The sequence below is a fragment of the Pinus tabuliformis genome, chromosome 1_2, assembly GCF_031772625.1.
Source record: "Pinus tabuliformis cultivar Carrire ecotype Pingquan chromosome 1_2, CPIR1, whole genome shotgun sequence".
NCBI classification, from domain to species: domain Eukaryota; kingdom Viridiplantae; phylum Streptophyta; class Pinopsida; order Pinales; family Pinaceae; genus Pinus; species Pinus tabuliformis.
Window position 1 is genome coordinate 1,172,676,856 of NC_142298.1, and position 23,693 is coordinate 1,172,700,548.

The window sequence follows — 23,693 nt, forward strand, 5'->3', positions numbered from 1 at the left end:
CCTCGTCATCTGCACCTTCGCTATCAGCTGCCTGCTTGGGGGCCTGTCATATATAACACATTCTTGACCTTGAAAGATAACTATGTATAATTTCTGTGTCAATTGACCAACACTTGTCAAATTATGTTTGAGACTAAGAACATATTATACCTCTGAGATTGTCTTCACCCCCCCTGCTTGGTCAAAATGTTGACCACTCCTTTTCCATCTACTTCCATAGTATTTTCAGTCCCCAACTTTACCTTTGTTTTTACAGATTGATCGAAATTTGTAACCAAATTCTTGCTGCGTGTCATGTGGTCACTGCAACCACTATCTAATAGCCACACACTAGCAGAAGGTTCATGCATGGTATGGCAAGCTAGGAACATGAAGTTAGTACTCTCTATAGTGACATTAGCTCTCTGGTTCCCTTGATCAACTATCTTCTTCCTGCAATCACGAGCATAGTGACCAAAATTATTGCAATAATAGCATCTCACATTTGATTTTTCAACTCTTTGGTTGTTTTTGAAGCTTTTGTAGTTGCTTCCACTTTCATGTTCATGCTCTTTTGGGCCATGTCTTTGACCACCATATCTTTTGCTTCATCCTCTGCCTCTCGATCTACTTCTACCTCGACCTCTGTCTCTTGAAATAGAAACTTGACTTTTGAAGGAAGTCTCTAAAGTGGAATCCTTATTTCTCTCCATCCTTGCCTCATGTGATAGAAGTGATCCCATCAGCTCATCAATTGTTAATGATGCCAAATCCTTGGCTTCTTCTATGGCTGCTACCACAACATCAAATTTGGTAGGCAAAGATATGAGGACCTTTTCAACCACTGTTTGATATTTAATTTCTTCACCATAAATCTTTAATTGATTTACGACAATTATGACTCGATTCATGAAAGAATCGATGTCCTCTGTCTCCTTCATCTGCAGCCTTTCAAAATTTCTCTTAGTATTCTGCAACTTAACAATATTGACTTTGGTCATACCTTTATAGTTTGTCGCCAAAGTATCCCATGCTTCCTTTGCTAAAGACATGATCATAATTTTCTGGAACACTGCTCAATCCACTCTTTGTTGGATAGGTTGCAACGCTTGTGCATTATTCTTCTTGTTTTTCTTCCATTGTTCCCTCCCTGCTTTATTGAGATATGTTTTTGATGTTTCATCCTTAGGTTCTGAAAACCCAAACTGGATATAATCACAAACATCATGTGCATGCAACGTGGTCCTCGTCTTATTTGCCCACACATCATAATCATGCCCTGTAAATAGTAGGAACTAAGGCTAGAAATTTGAGAAAGCCATATTTCTCCAAAAAAATTCTCTTTTTAAAAACCCTAAAATTCTCCTTTTATAAGCTTTGCAAAACCCCTTTTAATAAAACCTAAGCTTCTATTTTATATATAAAAAAAAAACATAAAAAAAAAAACTTTTTCAAAAGCCCTTTTGAAAAAACTTTAATACATTAAAAAAAATTATACTTCACCATAAAATCAAAAGGCCCACTTAACATATAACACAACGTATTTCACTATTGTTTATGTGGTCGACTTTTAAGTCTTATGCTCTAATGCTCCTCTTGTGATGAGGGCATGCGACTAACGTGTTTCACGATGACTAACTCCAGCGTTAGTCTGCTAAAGCCACGGAAATAAACTTGACCCTCGTGCTTCTAAAACCGCTTAATTTAAGGATTGTTAACGCGGCTCTCTACTGAGCCCTGGTGCGTTATAACGCCCTGTATATAACCTACAAGGTGCATTGTAAAACTTACTATGAGAAAAATTGCGTTATAAAACTTACTACGAGAAAAATTATAAGTTGCTCTCCTCTCACACGGACGGTTGCTAATATGTTATCCTTAGCTTTTTGTTACCTCGCTCTGATGCCAATTTGTTGGAAAGACAAACGAGACAAAACAAAAATTCACACACAAATACACGAGGTGCGGCTCTTCTATTGATCACACAAATCTTCTTCTATTGATCACACAAATCTTGATACTTACAGTGAACCAAAATTCACACACAAATACACGAGGTGCGGCTCTTCTATTGATCACACAAATCTTGATACTTACAGTGAACCCAGTGAAGGGTATTTAACCTTTTCCAACTAGCGACTTGCCTAAAATATCTTGACATGCAACCACACAGTAAAACTCATCTATCACTTAACTCAACTTGACTCAACAATCCAACTCTCAACTCTCAACAGTTAGTTAACTATCTCTCTAAGTTTAGCCAACCCCTCATGCGGGAGTAATTAGCTTATTTTAACACAATTTGCGTGACATTGTTGAGACAGAGGAGCTCAACAGAGGAGCTTATAGTCTCCTTTGTTTGCAATTAGCTTATTTTAACACAATTTGCGTGACATTGTTGAGACAGAGGAGCTTATAGTCTCCTTTGTTTGCATTTATACACATCGTTTCTTTTGGGTTCTTCACTGATCATTAGAACTCTCTATTGACAACATAAATCATTTGGAATTTCCTGGGTTTTCCCTAACAAAGTCTTCTAATATACTGTGATTTCGAGATACATGCTTAGAGAGGAAGGAGAAATAGGAGGGAAAGCAAAGAAGGTTCAAAGTCTGAATATATAAATGTTATAGGTGTTTTCTAAACTATATCTTTCATGTGAATCGACTTGCGATTTTTACTTAACATTTATAATTCAGATTGGACTAATTTCTCTCCCTACCCTCTAAGTCATGTATTTTTCATTGTGGACTCTCCTTACAGTATTTAGTTATCTAAAATCATAGGTAGATTGTCAAGCCAGAGAATCACTTCAAAATGCAGTGCCAAATTTCTGTAGATTTTTCGTTATACTTTTAAGCCCTATAGATACTTTCAATATATAATTCTCTTAGGCACAATCTAATGTAAGTTAGCAATGTACTCAAGTGAAAATTTCAGTAAAGTTTTGTAAACCCACAATGTTGGCTTCAAGAAAAGTAATGAACATAAGCAATATTCAAATATTAAAAAAGAAAACCTTTTGCTGAAGCTAATCCCAAGTTGACAACTAAAAATTTGTGGAAATTTTTCCATGAAAATCCTTATCATTGAGGGACAATATAATGATAAAACAAGTGTAATATGTAGCATTTATGCTTAGTACTTACCTTTTATGTAAAAAGTAATTGATAACTACGTTAGATTAATTTAAATGGTCATAGAATTAAAAACCTCCAAAACCATCTACATATAAGTATAAGTATGGTACATAGCAAACATAAATCCCAATTTAAGGTAGTCTTGGATTTAAAATTTTTCTTATAGTTAAATTGTTATACATTAATTGTACAAAATATGTTAGAGGGTACTCCTAAATCTTAGTTTAAAGTATCTACATATAAAGTATGTTACATAGTAATCATAAACCCTAGTTTAAGGTAAACTTGGAATTTATAACTTTCCTAATTAATATTGAATAAAATAAGAATGTGAAGTTTTTGATTCACTGACCAAGACTTAGACTAATTTAAATTGTTATAGAATTAAATACCTCCAAAAGCATGTACAAGTGGAAGCCTATTCACATTACCTTTGTATATATTATGAAATGTTTAGGTTAAATAATGTGAGGTTTGGACTAGCTAAAATACTATAAAGGTGAGTCAAGTATGCACTTTGCAAGGATTTCATTTCATTGATACAACTTCCAAGCTAGAGTTAGACTTACATTGTTGAGACAAGTATGCACTTCCTAAAGATTTCATTGGTATAATTTCTAATTAAGTATGAAGGGCGTGTGTATATATATATATATATATATATATATGCTATTTAATTTATGCATGTAATTGATAATAGTTTTATTCAATTTGAATTTGAATTTGAATTGTTAAAGATTTTTAAACCATTCGATAAGAGTAAAAATTTACTCCAATTTGATTAACAAAAAAACATTATTATTAAATAGTAAATAATAAATGTATTTTAAGTAATTGAAATAGATTTACAAATAAATATGTGTGATTTAAATATTCATTAAATTAACATTTAGCTATTTGTTAACAAATGTACCTCTCTATTAAGTAAGTAATTTTGATAGAATCCACAAATATCATAATTTTGATGATACGATTTTGTCATTTTGCAAACTCTAGTACTTTAAATGAATTCTAGTATTTTCTTTATAAAACAACATTTAGAGTAATCTCAATAATCAAAATTTATAACAATCTATTAAAATTCGTAATAAATTTATAAATAAAGCTAAAAAAAAATAATATTATTCTAAAAACACTTTCTACAAATAGTAATGAGACAAAAAATTCGTTATTTCTATTTATAAGATAAAGCTTGAAAAATTACTATAAAAAACAACTATTTAATTTTGACTTTTCTAGAACTCAAGTCAACTATAAAATTTTACATCCAATATGCATTACAACATATTTATAAGATAAAGCTTGGAAAAATTACTTAAAAAAAAGCTTGGAAAAATTACTTTAAAAAACTATTTAATTTTGACTTTTCTGGATCTCAAGTCAATTATAAAATTTTACATCCAATATGTATTACAACATATTTATAATTATATAATATGCAATATGACATAACTTTATCTTTTAAAATATACATTAAATATTTTTAATATAAATTTATAAAACACAAAATTAAATATAATAAATATGATGTATATTATATATTTAATAAAAATAAAAATAATAAATATGGTACATATTATATATTTTGCATATAGAATTATACAACAATTGAATTTATTCTTAACAAAATAAATATTATTAATATTTTGCATATAGAATTATACAACAATTGAATTTATTCTTAACAAAATAAATAAATAATATAGTATCATTGCCTGCACTTAAGGATGCACCAACATATATCTTTTTGTAGTTTGAAAAACTCTCTTGATATCTAACCACTCAACCCTATTTCCAATGGAATAGTTGAAAATCGATTTACCTTTACTTTAAAAAAAATCAAATGTTTTTAGTTGAAAATTGGTGAACCTTTATTTTTGTGTGCTTGATGATGTAGCCGCTGCATTCATACATTACAAATAGTCTTTCCTATTTAGACTATTCATTTTCATAAATATTTAGCGTACTATGTATTAAACGTTATGAGATTTCATTTTTATAAATATTATGTATTATCTATTAAATGTGATGAGACTTCATTTTTATAAATATTATGTATTATGTATTAAATGTGATGTGACTTTATTTTTATATATTATGTATTAAATGTTATGAGATTTCATTTTTATAAATATTATTAAGTGGAGAAGATTTTTTTAATATATATATATATTAAATTTCTTAAATTTAGTCATTTCATTACATGAACAAATTAAAAAATAAAAATTTAAAAAATAATTTTTAATTTAAAAAAAATAAAATAAAATTTTATAACAAAAAAAATTGAAGTTTCATAATTTACTCAATAGATGTGCACAAAAACATGCAATGAAGAAGTAAAAAAACAAAATCTTATGAACCAATAAAAATCTCTACAACTTGTCTCCTAAGAATTGATTCATTTCAATCTCACAACGGGCCTCAAAAATCTGAACTCTGAAATTGTTTAAAAGCCAATACAAGTAGAAACAAACATTGTCGTAATGACAAGGAAATTCAGCCTCTCGCTGTTTCTGCAATTGATGATTTCTCTCTCCTAGTGACATGCCAATATGCTTTTATGAAACAAGCCAGTGTTGCTCAGATGTCTTCCCAGATTTCAAGGTGAATCCGCTTGAGTATATAATCCTCTGAATGTAGTTGGCCTGGTTTAAACAGTATATGTTTGCTGAATGGCATTGATGTCTAATCCCTTTAACCAAACAATTGATTCCATGTGTCCCTTCAATGTATGCAGTTCTCTCAACCTGCACAAGGTCAAACTAATTCCATGTGTCCCTTCAATGTATGCAGTTCTCTCAACCTACACAAGTACTATTAGCATCAACATGTTTTTCCATTCCCGACAAAATGGCTAAGTGAAGCAGAATTCAGATATTCTAGATAAATAACTTGAGTATACTTTCTTGCATGAAGCAAATGGAAGGGGTCACTCGTGTGCAGTGTTTTAAAACAATGGTTCTTTCCCAAGGTTGTTTCCAAAATACAATTTTTTTTCTCCTATAATTGAATAGGCATGAGGATTGAATTTTTTGTTTTACTGATCATCAAATAGTTGTAAATATTAAAAACAAGTTTTTCTTGCTTCAGATCATTGGTGAAATGGAATTGAATGCATTATGCATTTTCCATGATTTGTTACCTTGCAATTTTTGCACGTCTTCTGGCTTGCTTTGCAATCATGGATGAACGCCCAATAGAAGTGTAGGCATTAGGAGCAATCAGACCATGTAAAGTTCTCTAAGCAAGTGCCAATTTGGATTCTTTGTCCTCTCTCCTGTAATCCTTCTTTGTTTTGAAAGCCATTTGCATGATGTCATTGTTACCAAAATGAGTATTTGCAAGAGAAGAATATATGCTACAGGGAAAATTTTCTGACACAACAAAATAGAAAACTTATGAAGAGTGGGAATGCCTGAAACTAACCTTCCTCTCAAAGAGCAATTCCCAAGCTTGTCCACTAAGAGTGTAACGCACTGCAAACTTGATTATATCTAAATGAACATAGAATACCACACTGTAAAGCCAGATCACTCCAACCCATCCCCAGTCGATTCCTTTTATGGAAGCAAATCCCCAATGTGCATATACTGCTATCAACGTTCCAATCTGAAATGAAGATATTTAAACACGATGAAATTTGCATAGAGAGATAATACTGGGCTTGAAAGAAGGAACAGTGAAAAGGCAGTCTGCATCCTCAATGTTTAATGGATTTTTTTAAATGGACACTCATATTGTATCGATTTTTGGAGCTTTCACGAGAGGAGTGGCCTTGAGAATGGCGTGGGGGCCCACCGTCTTATATTCAAAAGAGCAGTCATGCATATCAGTGTACTTGTGTCGAGCGCAGAAAAGGTCACCACAACGACACTTAAAGCCTGTCAGCCCCACCTGCCTATTGCATGTAAAATACCTCTGCTTGCTCTTCCTCGGTTGTTCCTTGTCGTCCTGTTCATGTTTCTCCACCTTATGTTCTATCAAGCTGGATGGGGATGTGCCAATGGCCATCTCCACCATTGCGAATACTTCCACCATTGGGGCGTCGCTACTTGAGGGCACCATGAGGAGCCTCATAAATGGGTAATTATATGGGCTCATTTTACCTCCTAACCTAGTCAAATCAACCATTCTCTTAGCTTATTGTATGATTTTCTGATTGTATTTATGCTTATAGGGTGAGTTGAGTTAGTTATTATGCCATGTGGTCTAACATGTATTTAATGCAGATTACTGATGGAATTCGAGGTCAAAGTCAAGGATCTAGTGGTTAAACTGTAGTAATAACTCGAAGTAGACAGAGGAGAGGACTTATAGGAGGGAATCCCCCTCATTTATTGCTCCTCACTTTGAATTCCCCTTCATTCAGCTCAGAGTACAAGCAGCCGAATCATGCACTAGAAGGCAGCTGAGCAAGTGGAAGATGATTGATAGTTATCTCGAGTTTTGGGAGCCAAGCCTCCCTGATTTTAAGGAAGCTGTTAGTAGCTTCAGATGTATAAGTAGAGATGCCTAGGGCCTCACTAGGGTTGGATTTTTTTCTTGTGTAAACTCTGCTCAAATTTCGAGCTTACTATTTTGTGACAGTTCTATGTAATCTTGCTATTTTTTGATAATGAAGATGGAATCCTTTTTGAGCTAGCACTGAGTTACCTCAATGGGCTGAAGCTCTTGGGTTAGGGCCCAATCCAAGTAGCCAAGCTCCTCTTTACTTGTGTTTGTATACTTTACTTTAGTTTGTAGATTAGTTTGCTGTTAGATGTATTTCTCTTATGATTAATAATAGGTTGCTTTTGATGATTTAGTAGTTTGCTTCCATTTGTGCTTTCTGTAGTAGGTTAAGAAGTGATCAGAGAAGATTCAAAAGGCTAGAAACAGTGTCTTGGCCTCTCTTCGTCCCTCTAGGACCATGATTTGAGGCAAAGAATCTCTTGTTGCCCCCAAAACACAGATTTTCCTCATTCTAGGACTTCTAGTGTTTGCAGCCCTCTAGTAGGTTAATAGTCCAGTTTTTCTCAGCTTTAGATCTTCTTTATCATGTTCACTTCCTGATTTGCAATATTCCTTTGGCATGCTCTTACAACATTTTTCAGCATTTCCTTATCTACATCATAGTTTAGGCCATTTTAATGCAAAACTCTGTTTTTCCTAAGATGCACTTATTTCATTGGTTGCTTGATTTTTTTGGTTGACTGTTAGTTTCTATGCAGCAGATCTCTTCCAGCAGTAGGCCATCTTACCAGTAGTCACACTCCATCTGATCCAAGCCCTATAGATCTCCCAAACCTCACCTCAATTCTGCCCTAGTTTTCCTTCATTTTCCATAGAACTTCTTCCTCTCTCCTTGAGCAAACCCAGTCATCTTTCTCTCTCCTGGTGATTCATGGTAGACCTTAGGCACCCTAACACCTCATTCCAACCTTCATCCACCTTTTCCTCCTGTGATTTCCCTGTGTCCTCATGTAGTTTTTCCTGTAGACTTTCTTTTGAAGATCGAGTGTTGGAAAAGCCTCCAGAAGGCCACCTAAGACCTCCTAATATCCATCCACACCATCCTACATCCTCCCAAGCTCCAAAACCGCCTTAAATGTGATGAGACTTCATTTTTATAAATATTATGTATTATGTATTAAATGTGACGTGACTTTATTTTTATATATTATGTATTAAATGTTATGAGATTTCATTTTTATAAATATTATTAAGTGGAGAAGATTTTTTTAATATATATATATATATTAAATTTCTTAAATTTAGTCATTTCATTACATGAACAAATTAAAAAATAAAAATTTAAAAAATAATTTTTAATTTAAAAAAAATAAAATAAAATTTTATAATAAAAAAATTTGAAGTTTCATAATTTACTCAATAGATGTGCACAAAAACATGCAATGAAGAAGTAAAAAAACAAAATCTTATGAACCAATAAAAATCTCTACAACTTGTTTCCTAAGAATTGATTCATTTCAATCTCACAACGGGCCTCAAAAATCTGAACTCTGAAATTGTTTAAAAGCCAATACAAGTAGAAACAAACATTGTCGTAATGACAAGGAAATTCAGCCTCTCGCTGTTTCTGCAATTGATGATTTCTCTCTCCTAGTGACATGCCAATATGCTTTTATGAAACAAGCCAGTGTTGCTCAGATGTCTTCCCAGATTTCAAGGTGAATCCGCTTGAGTATATAATCCTCTGAATGTAGTTGGCCTGGTTTAAACAGTATATGTTTGCTGAATGGCATTGATGTCTAATCCCTTTAACCAAACAATTGATTCCATGTGTCCCTTCAATGTATGCAGTTCTCTCAACCTGCACAAGGTCAAACTAATTCCATGTGTCCCTTCAATGTATGCAGTTCTCTCAACCTACACAAGTACTATTAGCATCAACATGTTTTTCCATTCCCGACAAAATGGCTAAGTGAAGCAGAATTCAGATATTCTAGATAAATAACTTGAGTATACTTTCTTGCATGAAGCAAATGGAAGGGGTCACTCGTGTGCAGTGTTTTAAAACAATGGTTCTTTCCCAAGGTTGTTTCCAAAATACAATTTTTTTTCTCCTATAATTGAATAGGCATGAGGATTGAATTTTTTGTTTTACTGATCATCAAATAGTTGTAAATATTAAAAACAAGTTTTTCTTGCTTCAGATCATTGGTGAAATGGAATTGAATGCATTATGCATTTTCCATGATTTGTTACCTTGCAATTTTTGCACGTCTTCTGGCTTGCTTTGCAATCATGGATGAACGCCCAATAGAAGTGTAGGCATTAGGAGCAATCAGACCATGTAAAGTTCTCTAAGCAAGTGCCAATTTGGATTCTTTGTCCTCTCTCCTGTAATCCTTCTTTGTTTTGAAAGCCATTTGCATGATGTCATTGTTACCAAAATGAGTATTTGCAAGAGAAGAATATATGCTACAGGGAAAATTTTCTGACACAACAAAATAGAAAACTTATGAAGAGTGGAGAATGCCTGAAACTAACCTTCCTCTCAAAGAGCAATTCCCAAGCTTGTCCACTAAGAGTGTAACGCACTGCAAACTTGATTATATCTAAATGAACATAGAATACCACACTGTAAAGCCAGATCACTCCAACCCATCCCCAGTCGATTCCTTTTATGGAAGCAAATCCCCAATGTGCATATACTGCTATCAACGTTCCAATCTGAAATGAAGATATTTAAACACGATGAAATTTGCACAAAGAGATAATACTGGGCTTGAAAGAAGGAACAGTGAAAACGCAGTCTGCATCCTCAATGTTTAATGGGTTTTTTTAAATGGACACTCATATTGTATCGATTTTTGGAGCTTTCACGAGAGGAGTGGCCTTGAGAATGGCGTGGGGGCCCACCGTCTTATATTCAAAAGAGCAGTCATGCATATCAGTGTACTTGTGTCGAGCGCAGAAAAGGTCACCACAACGACACTTAAAGCCTGTCAGCCCCACCTGCCTATTGCACGTAAAATACCTCTGCTTGCTCTTCCTCGGTTGTTCCTCGTCATCCTGTTCATGTTTCTCCACCTTATGTTCTATCAAGCTGGATGGGGATGTGCCAATGGCCATCTCCACCATTGCGAATACTTCCACCATTGGGGCGTCGCTACTTGAGGGCACCATGAGGAGCCTCATAAATGGGTAATTATATGGGCTCATTTTACCTCCTAACCTAGTCAAATCAACCATTCTCTTAGCTTATTGTATGATTTTCTGATTGTATTTATGCTTATAGGGTGAGTTGAGTTAGTTATTATGCCATGTGGTCTAACATGTATTTAATGCAGATTACTGATGGAATTCGAGGTCAAAGTCAAGGATCTAGTGGTTAAACTGTAGTAATAACTCAAAGTAGACAGAGGAGAGGACTTATAGGAGGGAATCCCCCTCATTTATTGCTCCTCACTTTGAATTCCCATTCATTCAGCTCAGAGTACAAGCAGCCGAATCATGCACTAGAAGGCAGCTGAGCAAGTGGAAGATGATTGATAGTTATCTCGAGTTTTGGGAGCCAAGCCTCCCTGATTTTAAGGAAGTTGTTAGTAGCTTCAGATGTATAAGTAGAGATGCCTAGGGCCTCACTAGGGTTGGATTTTTTTCTTGTGTAAACTCTGCTCAAATTTCGAGCTTACTATTTTGTGACAGTTCTATGTAATCTTGCTATTTTTTGATAATGAAGATGGAATCCTTTTTGAGCTAGCACTGAGTTACCTCAATGGGCTGAAGCTCTTGGGTTAGGGCCCAATCCAAGTAGCCAAGCTCCTCTTTACTTGTGTTTGTATACTTTACTTTAGTTTGTAGATTAGTTTGCTGTTAGATGTATTTCTCTTATGATTAAGAATAGGTTGCTTTTGGTGATTTAGTAGTTTGCTTCCATTTGTGCTTTCTGTAGTAGGTTAAGAAGTGATCAGAGAAGATTCAAAAGGCTAGAAACAGTGTCTTGGCCTCTCTTCGTCCCTCTAGGACCATGATTTGAGGCAAAGAATCTCTTGTTGCCCCCAAAACACAGATTTTCCTCATTCTAGGACTTCTAGTGTTTGCAGCCCTCTAGTAGGTTAATAGTCCAGTTTTTCTCAGCTTTAGATCTTCTTTATCATGTTCACTTCCTGATTTGCAATATTCCTTTGGCATGCTCTTACAACATTTTTCAGCATTTCCTTATCTACATCATAGTTTAGGCCATTTTAATGCAAAACTCTGTTTTTCCTAAGATGCACTTATTTCATTGGTTGCTTGATTTTTTTGGTTGACTGTTAGTTTCTATGCAGCAGATCTCTTCCAGCAGTAGGCCATCTTACCAGTAGTCACACTCCATCTGATCCAAGCCCTATAGATCTCCCAAACCTCACCTCAATTCTGCCCTAGTTTTCCTTCATTTTCCATAGAACTTCTTCCTCTCTCCTTGAGCAAACCCAGTCATCTTTCTCTCTCCTGGTGATTCATGGTAGACCTTAGGCACCCTAACACCTCATTCCAACCTTCATCCACCTTTTCCTCCTGTGATTTCCCTGTGTCCTCATGTAGTTTTTCCTGTAGACTTTCTTTTGAAGATCGAGTTTTGGAAAAGCCTCCAGAAGGCCACCTAAGACCTCCTAATATCCATCCACACCATCCTACATCCTCCCAAGCTCCAAAACCGCCTTCTAATGCCACCTGTTCACTGCCACACACACACACAATAAATTAGATGCATGTTAAATTCACATAAAAACACGTAAAAATCCAAAAATATGTTTTTTGCTTATTTACTTCCAGAAATAGCATGGTTAGATGTTCTTTACTTCCTTGAGTAGGTAATGGCATTTCTTTCATGGTTTTCGTAGTGTTTTTGGCAAAAGTAGAATTAGCTTGTTAATTAGGGTTTACCAGGCTTTGCTTTACATTCCAGTCTTTCTCCTTTCTGCAGTTAGAATAGCATCTGTAGAGTAATATTTCTTTCTTTTCATCACACATAGAGCTTCTTCTGAAATATATAGAAGTTGGCTTGAGCTCCTAGTGATCTCGTGCCGACTGACCAAGTGACACCATACAGCGAGAACTAGTACTTGTGCATATAGCATCGACGCTTCCAAGTTTGTTACGAACTACCGTGTTGATAAAAGTAAAGTTGGTAGCCCAGAAGTTGCAGCATTCTTGCTGCAATATTGATGCTCACCATTTTTTGGCGCCATTTCTGGGGAAGCGTCAGAGTATTATGTGATTACTGCTTTCTTCTATTTCTTATTGTAACATTATGCTAATAGTTTATTTCGGCAAAAGTAGACTAGTCATTTCTTTTCTTTCAGTTCTGCATTTCCTTGCTTTCCTTTTCAATTCTGCAAATTTCTATTCAACAAATTCATTTTAGCTAGTTGCAATTTGTTTTGTTCAAGCATAATTTCAGTTTATGTAGGTACTTTCAGTGTGGGAAAAAGAAACAAAAAACAACCAAAAATATTTCCTTTCATGCCTCGTAGGAGTAGAGATAACTTAGGAAATTTTTTGCCCAACACCCCCACTGCTTCACACAGTCAATCTTCTCTCTTCTTCGGTGGCTACAATCAAGAAGAACCCTTAGGTGGGCATCCAGACATATTTGAAGAACCTATAGGGGAAGAAGAAGAAGAAAACATTCCTCTGGAGCCAATGGCTGAAAACAGAAATGCTAGGGGAAATGGAGAGAGAATAGAGGGCACCTTCCCCATTCGGGAGACCAATGGGGACACCAAAATGAAGAATATAAGTCCTTCAACCCTACCTCGCTTCCATGGTCTAACCACAGAAGATCCTGACACCTTCTTGTTCGAGTTTGCTGTCATTTGTCGAACTTATGACTGTGCAGAATATGAGCAAAAGTTGAAATTGTTCCCTTCTACTCTCAAGGATGTAGCATTGCGCTGGTTCATGGGATTACTTGGCAATAACATTACAACTTGGGCTCAGATGCAGCAGGCCTTTAACAACAAGTATCAAGACTATTGTAGGTCAAAAGAAACTAAAGAAGAAAACTTCCAAATGACCATAGGAAGTGATGAGTCCTTGGAAGACTATGAAGAGAGGTTCCAACCCAGTGACAAAAGGGCCAGGTGTACACTTGACCCTGAGTCTCTGAAGTTGGTCCTTCTCAGGGGAATTCGGGAAGACCTTTTAGACACCCTCCATCTACTAGTCGGGGGAGACATCTACCAATTATCCTATGAGGACATAAAGACTGTTTTTAGAAGCCATTCTAGAGCAGCCAAAAAGAAAGGTAGGGGGAGTCAACCCATAGCTAGTACCTCTTTTTCCAATTAATCCATCAAAGGTGAAATTGGAAACATGCTGGAAGACTTCAAGAGTGAGATGTTGCAGACTCTTTCCATGCAAATGGATACCTTACATATCAAAAGAAAATAAGAGGAAGCAGAGAGGGCTTTGGCCATTTTTTGTCCTAGATGCACTAGGAGGCATCCTAGGAATGAATGCCCATTGAACTCTATAGAAGTTTGTTCAGTCTGTGAAGAAGATCATTCTACAGATAAGTGCCCTTCTTTGCCCAGACTTAAAGTTGTATACCAAGGGGCCGAAGGAGTCACTGAACACATCTATTACATAAACCAAAGGAGGCCGCATGGACCTAGACCATGCCAGCAGGGGATGCAAGGGACATCTCAGGCACTACAACCCCAACCAAGTCACCTCCATACCTTCTTGGGGCCCCACTACTCATCCTTCATGGTCCAGGTTCCTCCTTGGTCCTTCACATCTCAATATCATGCCCAAATAGCCACCCATTCATTTCAATCCTATGCTCAGCCGCAACCTCAGTGGAATGCATCTCATCAGGGGTGGAGGCCCCAATACAACTCTATTCCCACTCTTCTGCCTCCACAACCTCCCCAACCACAACCGTTACCTTCTACTCCACCAAGGCAACCCCAAATGCCTGCCCAACGAAATCTGAACCCGAACAATAGATAGGCTCAACAAATGTATAGTGGGGAACCATCATGTCTAACTTATGTTGTGGAGATTCAAGAAATTAACTTGAGATCTGGGAAAGTTCTGCCAGATAGCCAACCTCCACCCAGGGAGGTTGAGGAAGATAAGAGGAAAGCGAACCTAAAGCAAATCCACCCTTTCCTGAGAGACTATCCATTACAATCTAGCCTACCCCAAAAGAGACTGAACTCCTTCGAGAATTGAAACATTTATGTGTGAAGATACCACTTCTCCAAGCCATAAAATATGTGCCTATCTATAATAGGTTGATCAAAAAGAAGTGCTTTAGGCATCCAGGAAGGTGCAAGAGAGATGCCCCAACCATAAATGTCATAGGACAACTGTCCGACATGATGTTGGGGCAGATAATCTGTCCAAAATATCTGGACCCTGGAAGCCCAGTAGTTGATGCCCACATCAATGGCACAACGGTCCCACATACCTTGAGATCTAGGAGCTGCCATTAATGTGATGACAAAGGACACAATGTTCAAACTTAACCTGCAAAGCTCCTTGAGGAAGACCATGACAGTGCCGCAGCTAGCAGACCGCTCCATTGTGACCCCTGAGAGGATTGTGGAAGATGTGATGGTCTCCATCGATTCTTGGGAGTTCCTTGCTGATTTCTTAGTTCTCCAGCCAAAGGCAAAGCTCACTTGGTATCCTCTCATTCTGGGAAGACCCTGGTTGGCTATAGCCGATGCCTACATCAGCTGCCGAGCTGGGAACATGACCATAAAGAATGGGCACATGTCCAAGCAGTTAATCCTATATCCTCCTGCCCAACCCTTACTAGAACATTATCTACCTCCTCTCTGGTTGGAGGAGGATGAAAATGAAGTTTATTCTGCACCACTTTGTACATTAGAAATCGCCATGGGGGGAAAACCGTAAGATGGGGATGATATGATTGAAAATTTGATTCAGAATCCGCCTCCCAGTGTATCACCATTAGAAGAAATAGTAAGAGAAACCCAAAACAACCACGCAACTAATCTCTATGTGGCCGACCCCATTTCTCTCCGTGTTAAAGATATAGAGTTCGGCCCAGAAATAACATTGAAAATCAATCCATCCCTATCTACTTCCCAGGAGAAGGAGCTATGAAACATACTGAGAAAACATCTAGATTCCTTCACCTGGAGTTATAAGGAGATGAAGGGAGTGCACTCTTCAGTATGTACTCATCATATATACATCAAGGAATATTGCAAGCCAGTCAGGCAACTTCAAAAGAGGATGAACCCAACACTTATAGATATTGTTAAGGAAGAACTACAGAAATTGCTTGATGTAAGATTCATCTATCCCATCTCTGACAGTGAATGGGTCTCACCTTTGGTGCTAGTGCCAAAGAAAAAGGGTAAGTGGAGAATCTGTGTCGACAATCGGGAATTGAACAAAGCCACTAAAAAGGACCATTTTCCTTTACCTTTCATAGATTAAGTGTTAGACGGTCTAGCAGGGAAAAAGTTTTTCTCCTTCCTAGATGGGTTTAGCGGGTACAATCAGATTCAAATTAGTCCGAAAGACCAAGATAAGACCACTTTCACTTGTCCTTGGGGTACCTTTGCATACCGAGTCCTTCCTTTTGGTTTGTGCAACGCTCTAGCCACTTTCCAAAGAGCGGTATTGAGTATATTTTCTGAACTGGTTCATGATGCAGTAGAAATATACATGGATGATTTTACTCCTTATGGTTCTGACTTTTAGGAAGCTTTATCTAACCTATGAAAAGTTCTAGATAAGTGTATGGAGATGAACCTGTCCTCAGTCCAGAAAAATGTGAATTTTTGATGACTGAAGGGACCGTGCTAGGTCATGCAATATTTTAACAAGGACTGCAGGTGGACCCCAACAAAATTGCCATCATCCAAAGGGTCCCACATCCTCAAAAGGTGAAAGATGTCAGAAGTTTCCTAGGCTTAGCTAGATATTACAGGAGATTCATTAAAGAATTTAGCAAGATATCCTCTCCTTTGTTTGGCCTCCTAGGCAAATATGTTGAGTTCATATGGTCAGAAAATTGTGAAGAAGCCTTAGATACCTTGAAGAGTAAGCTAGTAACTGCCCCCAATTCTTAGAGGCCCAAATTGGGCTCTACCCTTTCACATTCACACAGATGCTTCGAACAAAGCAATAGGAGCAGCCTTAGGACAAATTGATGAAAAGTTACCTTATGCCATATACTTTATAAGCGAAAACTTGTCAAAGGCAGAGTTGAACTATATAGTGACCGAGAAGGAACTCCTAGCTGTTGTGCATTCCTTAAAAAAATTCAGACATTATATCATCGGCTATTAAACTTTTGTGCACACTGATCATGCTGCAATTAGATATTTAAAGAAAAAACTAGATGTAAATGCTTTTATTATTAGATGGTTTCTTTTACTACAGCAGTTTGATCTGACCATTTTTGATAAGCTTGGTAAAGAGAATGTTGTTGCTGACTTTTTGTCTAGAGTAAATTTGCCTGCAGGTGAAGAAGGATTGGTGGATGACTAAATGCCAGATGAACACCTATTTGCCATATTAGTACTCTCTCCATGGTTTGCTGATATAGCAAACTACTTGGTTTCAACACAGTTCCCACCACACCTATCCTCAAAAGAGAAGAGCAAGATAGTAAGGAAAAGTGCCCCTTTCACCTGGATTGGAGGCAATCTCTTCAAACTTGGCCCAGATTAGATCTCGAGAAGATGTGTCAGGGAGGAGGAAGTCTTTGACATCCTCCTGACCCTGTCATGATGGGCCTTGTGGAGGTCATTTTGTAGCAAAGAGAACCGCCTTCAAGATATTGCAAGCAAGCTACTACTGGCCCACTCTTCATTAGGATGTGACGAGATACACGAGCCAGTGTGATCGGTGGCAGAGGATGGGGAAACCCACTCCAAAGGAGGAAATGCCCATGCAACCTCAAGTGACCTTTGAGACATTTGAGAAGTGGGGCATGGACTTTGTGGGGCCTATCAACCCCCCTTCAAAGCAGAAGCAGTAAATCATTGTGTGCACCGACTACCTGACAAAGTGGGCTGAGAAAAAAGCAATAAAAGCAGTGACAGAGGAAAAAGTAGCTGAGTTTTTGAGGGAAAACATATTTTACAAGTTCAGGCATCCGAGAGAGTTGGTCACAGACCAAGGCAGCCAGTTCACTTCCAACTTGATTGAAGACCTACTCACACATCATAAGATCAAGCACAAGACTTCCACCCCTTACCATCCACAAGCCAATGGGCAAGTGGAGGTCACTAACAGAGCATTGGAAGGGATCTTAACCAAGGTAGTGAGCAGCAGCAAAAAAGACTGGGTAGACAGATTAGTTGAGGCCACTTGGGCCTACAACACAACATGGAAGACCACCACTTGGCTCACACCCTATGAACTGGTCTATGGGAAGAAGACTTTGCTGTCAATAGAGTTTGAATTCAATACCCTAAGGATGGCAGCTCAGCTAGACCTAGACCTCAGCCATGCATAGAAGGAGAGATTACTTCAGCTCAATGGATTGGATGAATACAGATTGCAAGCCCTTCTCCATACAAAGGTAGTTCAAGTTCAGAGAAAGATATGGCATGACAGAAATATCAGGGAGAAGCAATTCCAAGAAGGATATTGGGCACTACTCTATGATTCAAGATACAATGATTTTAAAGGCAAGCTGAAGACAAGATGGCTGGGCCCCTACACTATGGATAAATGCAATGACAATGGTTCAGTTTTGATCAGAACCATTGATGATGAAGCCATCCCCATGCTTGTCAATGGACATCAGTTGAAAGTCTACAGGAAACCCCTCTCCAAGTGAGAGTTTATTGAAGATTTAAATAAAATAGTGATGGTAGTGGAGCATGTCTTACCTTCCACTTCACCCACTCACTAAAGAAAAAAGAGAAAAAATAAGAACTCAAGTGAAAACCTCCGTGAGGTGCTTGAGTCCCATCATTGGGTTGAAAACCTCTTCTGAGGTGGCCTAGGGATGTCAAGAAAAAGTGAAAAGAATAAGATCCCTCGGTGAAAACCTCCCTTGGAGGCACCCAGGGTAGGAAATTAAGGTGAAAATCTCTCTGAGATGCCCTAGTTGTTTTCAAAAAAAAAAGAAAAATATTGCATTGCGGGTTTGTAGGAGGACTACAGGGAGCAGAGGAAGGTGCCAAGGGGACCCTGACATTCATACCAACATCCATCTCATCTTCTCCACACCTTCCTCTATCATCTTTAGCATCTCTTTCACCCCACTGTACCTCTTCTTCCAAAACTGTGTTTTCTACAAGAGGCTCTATTTTTTCTAGAGGAGGTTCCTGTAGGAATTATAGAGAGCCAAAAGTGTCTACAGAAGGCAGTTTGAGGGACAAGAAAAGCTTCATGAGGAACTTATAATCCCTCTTACCATCTTCAAACCTCCTTGCCATCATTTCCAAGCCTGCATCACACTCCAACCATCATTATTATTTCTTTCCAAGGAAAAAACACAGAAAAACAGTTTTTCAGTTTTGAAAAAAACTAAAATAAAAGGAGGAAAAGGCACCATTAACTCCCCCAAATGCCTTTCTGTCCTAATCATAGCCGTTAGATCTTTTGTTAGACGATTGAACAAAAATCAGCCGTCTGATTTAATAAAAAATGTTTTAAAACATTTAAAAACCCTAAAAAACGTTTCACTTTCCACTTGACATCTGTGGAGAGTTCTTGGAGTTTATGGCTGTTAAATGAGCCGTCTGATTTAATAAAAAATGTTTTAAAACATTTAAAAACCCTAAAAAACGTTTCACTTTCCACTTGACATCTGTGGAGAGTTCTTGGAGTTTATGGCTGTTTAAGTTTACGGGCTGTTGGTCCCTTTGATGGAGCGCTACTACGAGCCCAGCAAGCCTGCAATTGTTGCTGTGGGTCTTGTTCTCCTTCCCATTTGCATTAGGTTCGTGCTTCCTTCCATAGAAATTTCAAGGTTTGTCATGGTGCCACTCAAGGAGTCCCTGCCAGAGGTATGCAATGTGATGCACACTTGGCTCACCCCTTCAATGCTTTTTGTGTTATTGAATCTGGTCATTGGGACTCACCTCTAGCAGAGGTCCCCCGCCAATGGCAATAATAATAAGAAGAAAGCTGGCAATATGCGTAGGACTACATTTGATAAACATGGACAGAATTTTGAAGAAGAAGAAGAGGAGCTGCAATTTAGGCCTCCACTGGTTGAGCCTTCAAGGCTGAAAAAACATAAATTTCCTGAGGGTAAGGCTCCAAACCCACCGGGTTTTTCACAAAAAACCCATCGTTTTTCTCCGCAGGTTGAGTCTTCAAATCCTCCAGAGTTTCTGAGAAAAACCCATCAATTTTCTCCTCCGATTGATCCTCCATTTCCGCCTCAGTTTTCAGGAAAATCCCATGATTTTTCTCCTCTGGTTGAGCCAACCCAAAGCTTTTCTCATGTGGGAATGAACAAATCTAAAGTGGCTGCATCCAACGTCTTGGAAGTTCCTCATAATGAAGATATGACCAACTGTGTTAGGACTGAAGATGGCACAAACCCAGATGGCCTATCCACGGACGAACTGAATGCAATGGCTGAAAATTTCATTCATAATTTCAAGCAGCAGCTCATGTTATAGAGAATTCAATCCCGCAACGAAAGGAGGGGCAAATAGCCCAGCCCCATGGAAGGCCTTGGGCTATATCATTGTACTCGGCAATTTTTAGGCCGATTGCTTTAAATCGTTATATTTTTCGATTATGCAATGGCAAGGATATGAATTTCCTGTAATTTTTGTTAATGTTTAATACAGAACACGAGGCCTTGTGCCAATGTTGTTAGCCTTGTTGCATCTGGCACCTCGCCAAAATGTTTGCCGGTGAAAATCAATTTTACATGTATTGGAGTCTTGGTATCCACAAAAAGTCATTTTCAGATGTTTCTGTTTCAGTGGCAGATTGCTGGATCCTTCCATAATCTGTCTATTCTGTCTGAATTTGAACATGATGATGATTCTTTGTTAACATTGTCGTATTCATTCATATGAAGCAGTCTCTGGCATAGGTGCCTAATTGAGCTGAACTTGTTTCATTTACAATGCTGGAAACATTGACAGGCTTTGCAGAAAACTTTTTACAGTATTTTGGTTTTAATGCCTCAATAAGCAAGCATTTTGTTTGTCCAAAAAATATGTTGTTGTCATTGAGAACTTCCGCGAGTAATAGGTCTATTGACGAACAACCAAGGTTTTGATGGCTGCTCAAGTGATCAGATGTGAGAAGCCTAATGGCTTAGAATACAGGAAATTGAAGGGATGAAGGCTTTCGTATGGAGATCCAAAAGTGGTTTACTTCCATCTGTAGATAGGGTTGAAGTTAAATCCATGATGATCTCAAAACCTGTGCAGATGTTTAGGCCTCTCCATCAGGTCTGTGCTTGCACAATGCTTTGGAACCAAGCTCCATTTCTTAAAGAATGGATCATGTACCATGCTATGTAGGTGTCCAGAGGTGGTTTCTTTATGATAACAACAGTGATGAAAACATAGAAGTGGTAGCTAAACAGCGTAATGCATTTTCTGATGACAAGACACCAATTTATTGTATCTATTTGATAATGGGCATTATTTTCTGAACGGGTTAATACACACCATCGCATTGACTTAATTGTATCTGGTTTGAATCAATTATGGGCAAAATAAACCCCCCTCTAAAATCTAAACAGAGTATACGAAAGGCCTGATTTCAATATACTGGGTTCTGAACGAGCTGGGTCCCCAACTGGAAAAGGAGCAATTTTTAGACACTTTAATTCTATGTATCGGATTTGTAATGGCATCACTTCTCCAAGTCTTGTTTGAATCAGTTGTGGGCAAAATAATTCCACCACCAAATTCTCAACACGCTAATCTAGAACTATGTAAACTCTTAAGTAGTACAAAATCTACCAACCAATTCCTATCTCGACAGCTCTGCATAACTTTCAGAATCTATTTGAGAAGAACAACCTTGCTTCCCAAGTACAACATCAGACTCAGGAATCCTCATTTAACGTTTATGCATGGTAGATATGTGAAATGGAAGCATCCAAGAAAATTCATGAAAGATACTGCAATTTTCTGATATTTTGTATCTCTGCATCAGCCTGAGATGCTTCTTTAGAAGCACCAGCTGCAGTTTCTAATTGAGGGAGGATGCAGTTTGGCTGTTTGGGAGGGCACCCACAGTTTGTTTCCTCCTTCTCTTTACTTCCACCTTCCTCCGCACAGAATGCAATGTTGTATTCTTATTGTTTCTGGATAGAGGGATTACTACTACCATTAAAAATAGACACCCAACTTTTGTCTTTATCATTGCCAAACATGTCTTGAGGTAAAGCATTTTTTCTCAAAATGTGTTACTTTACATTAAGAGATTTTTTACAAAAGAACAAGCTCTTCTGTGTCAAGTCCTCTTCATCATGGCCTGGAACTCATTTCTTTTTTTTCTTTAGCTATAGCCTCATCTTTGTGTTGGTGCCCAATAGGGATCCTCCCCAGTGAAGAATACACAGTTTCTATAAGGATGCCCAATCTTGAGAGGTGCTGCTATTTGGTCACTATCCCTGTTTGTAGAAATATCTATAACAGGGTAAATCAGTTCCAGTTGTGTCCCTATCTTTAGTTCCAATCGATAATTGAATATCTGCATATTATAATTTAAGTATATCTGCCAATGACACAAACAAACACATATATAATATATATAATACTGGCTGATAACCTTTAGTTCTAGTGCTTTGGAACCAAGCTCCATTTCTTAAAGAATGGATCATGTACCATGCTATGTAGGTGTCCAGAGGTGGTTTCTTTATGATAACAACAGTGATGAAAACATAGAAGTGGTAGCTAAACAGCGTAATGCATTTTCTGATGACAAGACACCAATTTATTGTATCTATTTGATAATGGGCATTATTTTCTGAACGGGTTAATACACACCATCGCATTGACTTAATTGTATCTGGTTTGAATCAATTATGGGCAAAATAAACCCCCCTCTAAAATCTGAACAGAGTATACGAAAGGCCTGATTTCAATATACTGGGTTCTGAAAGAGCTGGGTCCCCAACTGAAAAAAGGAGCAATTTTTAGACACTTTAATTCTATGTATCGGATTTGTAATGGCATCACTTCTCCAAGTCTTGTTTGAATCAGTTGTGGGCAAAATAATTCCACCACCAAATTCTCAACACGCTAATCTAGAACTATGTAAACTCTTAAGTAGTACAAAATCTACCAACCAATTCCTATCTGGACAGCTCTGCATAACTTTCAGAATCTATTTGAGAAGAACAACCTTGCTTCCCAAGTACAACATCAGACTCAGGTATCCTCATTTAACGTTTATGCGTGGTAGATATGTGAAATGGAAGCATCCAAGAAAATTCATGAAAGATACTGCAATTTTCTGATATTTTGTACCAAATATGGGGATTTACAATCTTTTAACATCTAATGATATATCATTTCCGATATTTTCGAGGGATTCTTATATGTGTAGAGTGTGTATGTTATTGCTGAATGATGCTTTTTGCTTATGCACATAATCTGCAATACAGGGGTAGCAGAAATGTATTATATCGGATGACCTGTACCTTCCTAGCCTCTAAGTATAAGTGATAAAGATGGACAGATAAGCTTAACAGATTTCCCTGTTCTGTTGTCATGGGCAAGGGCCCCACACATGCCATTCATATCTTCATTCTAGTTTGGGAAATCAGGCTCTGTACTGCCTAGGTTGTAAACCCAGTTTTCAGAAGTAAATAAAATACTAGTTCTTCTCGAGTAAAGCTGAAATAACTAGGATATATTTGGAAGAGTTATTTAGGGCTTTGTTTTTCATTTAGGTTGCCACAGGATACCATTAATTTCAAACTAGAGTATGCATTGAGGATAAAAGTACACGATCTGGCCAATGGGCAGACGAAGAACAATTTCATCCTAAACATTATCAGTTACGCATGGAAAAATCACCTTTGGATGAGTGTCCAGGCTTAATATTCTCTGATCAAAAGCTTGGGATGAACACATAACTTGTATAGTGTTGCCTGAATTGATAAGGGTGAACAAGAAGGTTGTCAAGAATCAGATCACGGTG

At 37.5% G+C, this 23,693-nt stretch overlaps 3 pseudogenes; 1 reads left to right on the forward strand and 2 right to left on the reverse strand.

Annotated features, from left to right (window-relative positions):
* Positions 1-5,602: 5,602 nt before the first annotated feature.
* Positions 5,603-7,139, reverse strand: LOC149210400 (plasma membrane ATPase 2-like; annotated as a pseudogene).
* Positions 7,140-9,180: 2,041 nt separating this feature from the next.
* Positions 9,181-10,706, reverse strand: LOC149210401 (plasma membrane ATPase 2-like; annotated as a pseudogene).
* Positions 10,707-10,765: 59 nt separating this feature from the next.
* On the forward strand, positions 10,766-20,351 carry LOC149210402 (uncharacterized; annotated as a pseudogene).
* The last annotated feature ends 3,342 nt before the right edge of the window (positions 20,352-23,693 follow it).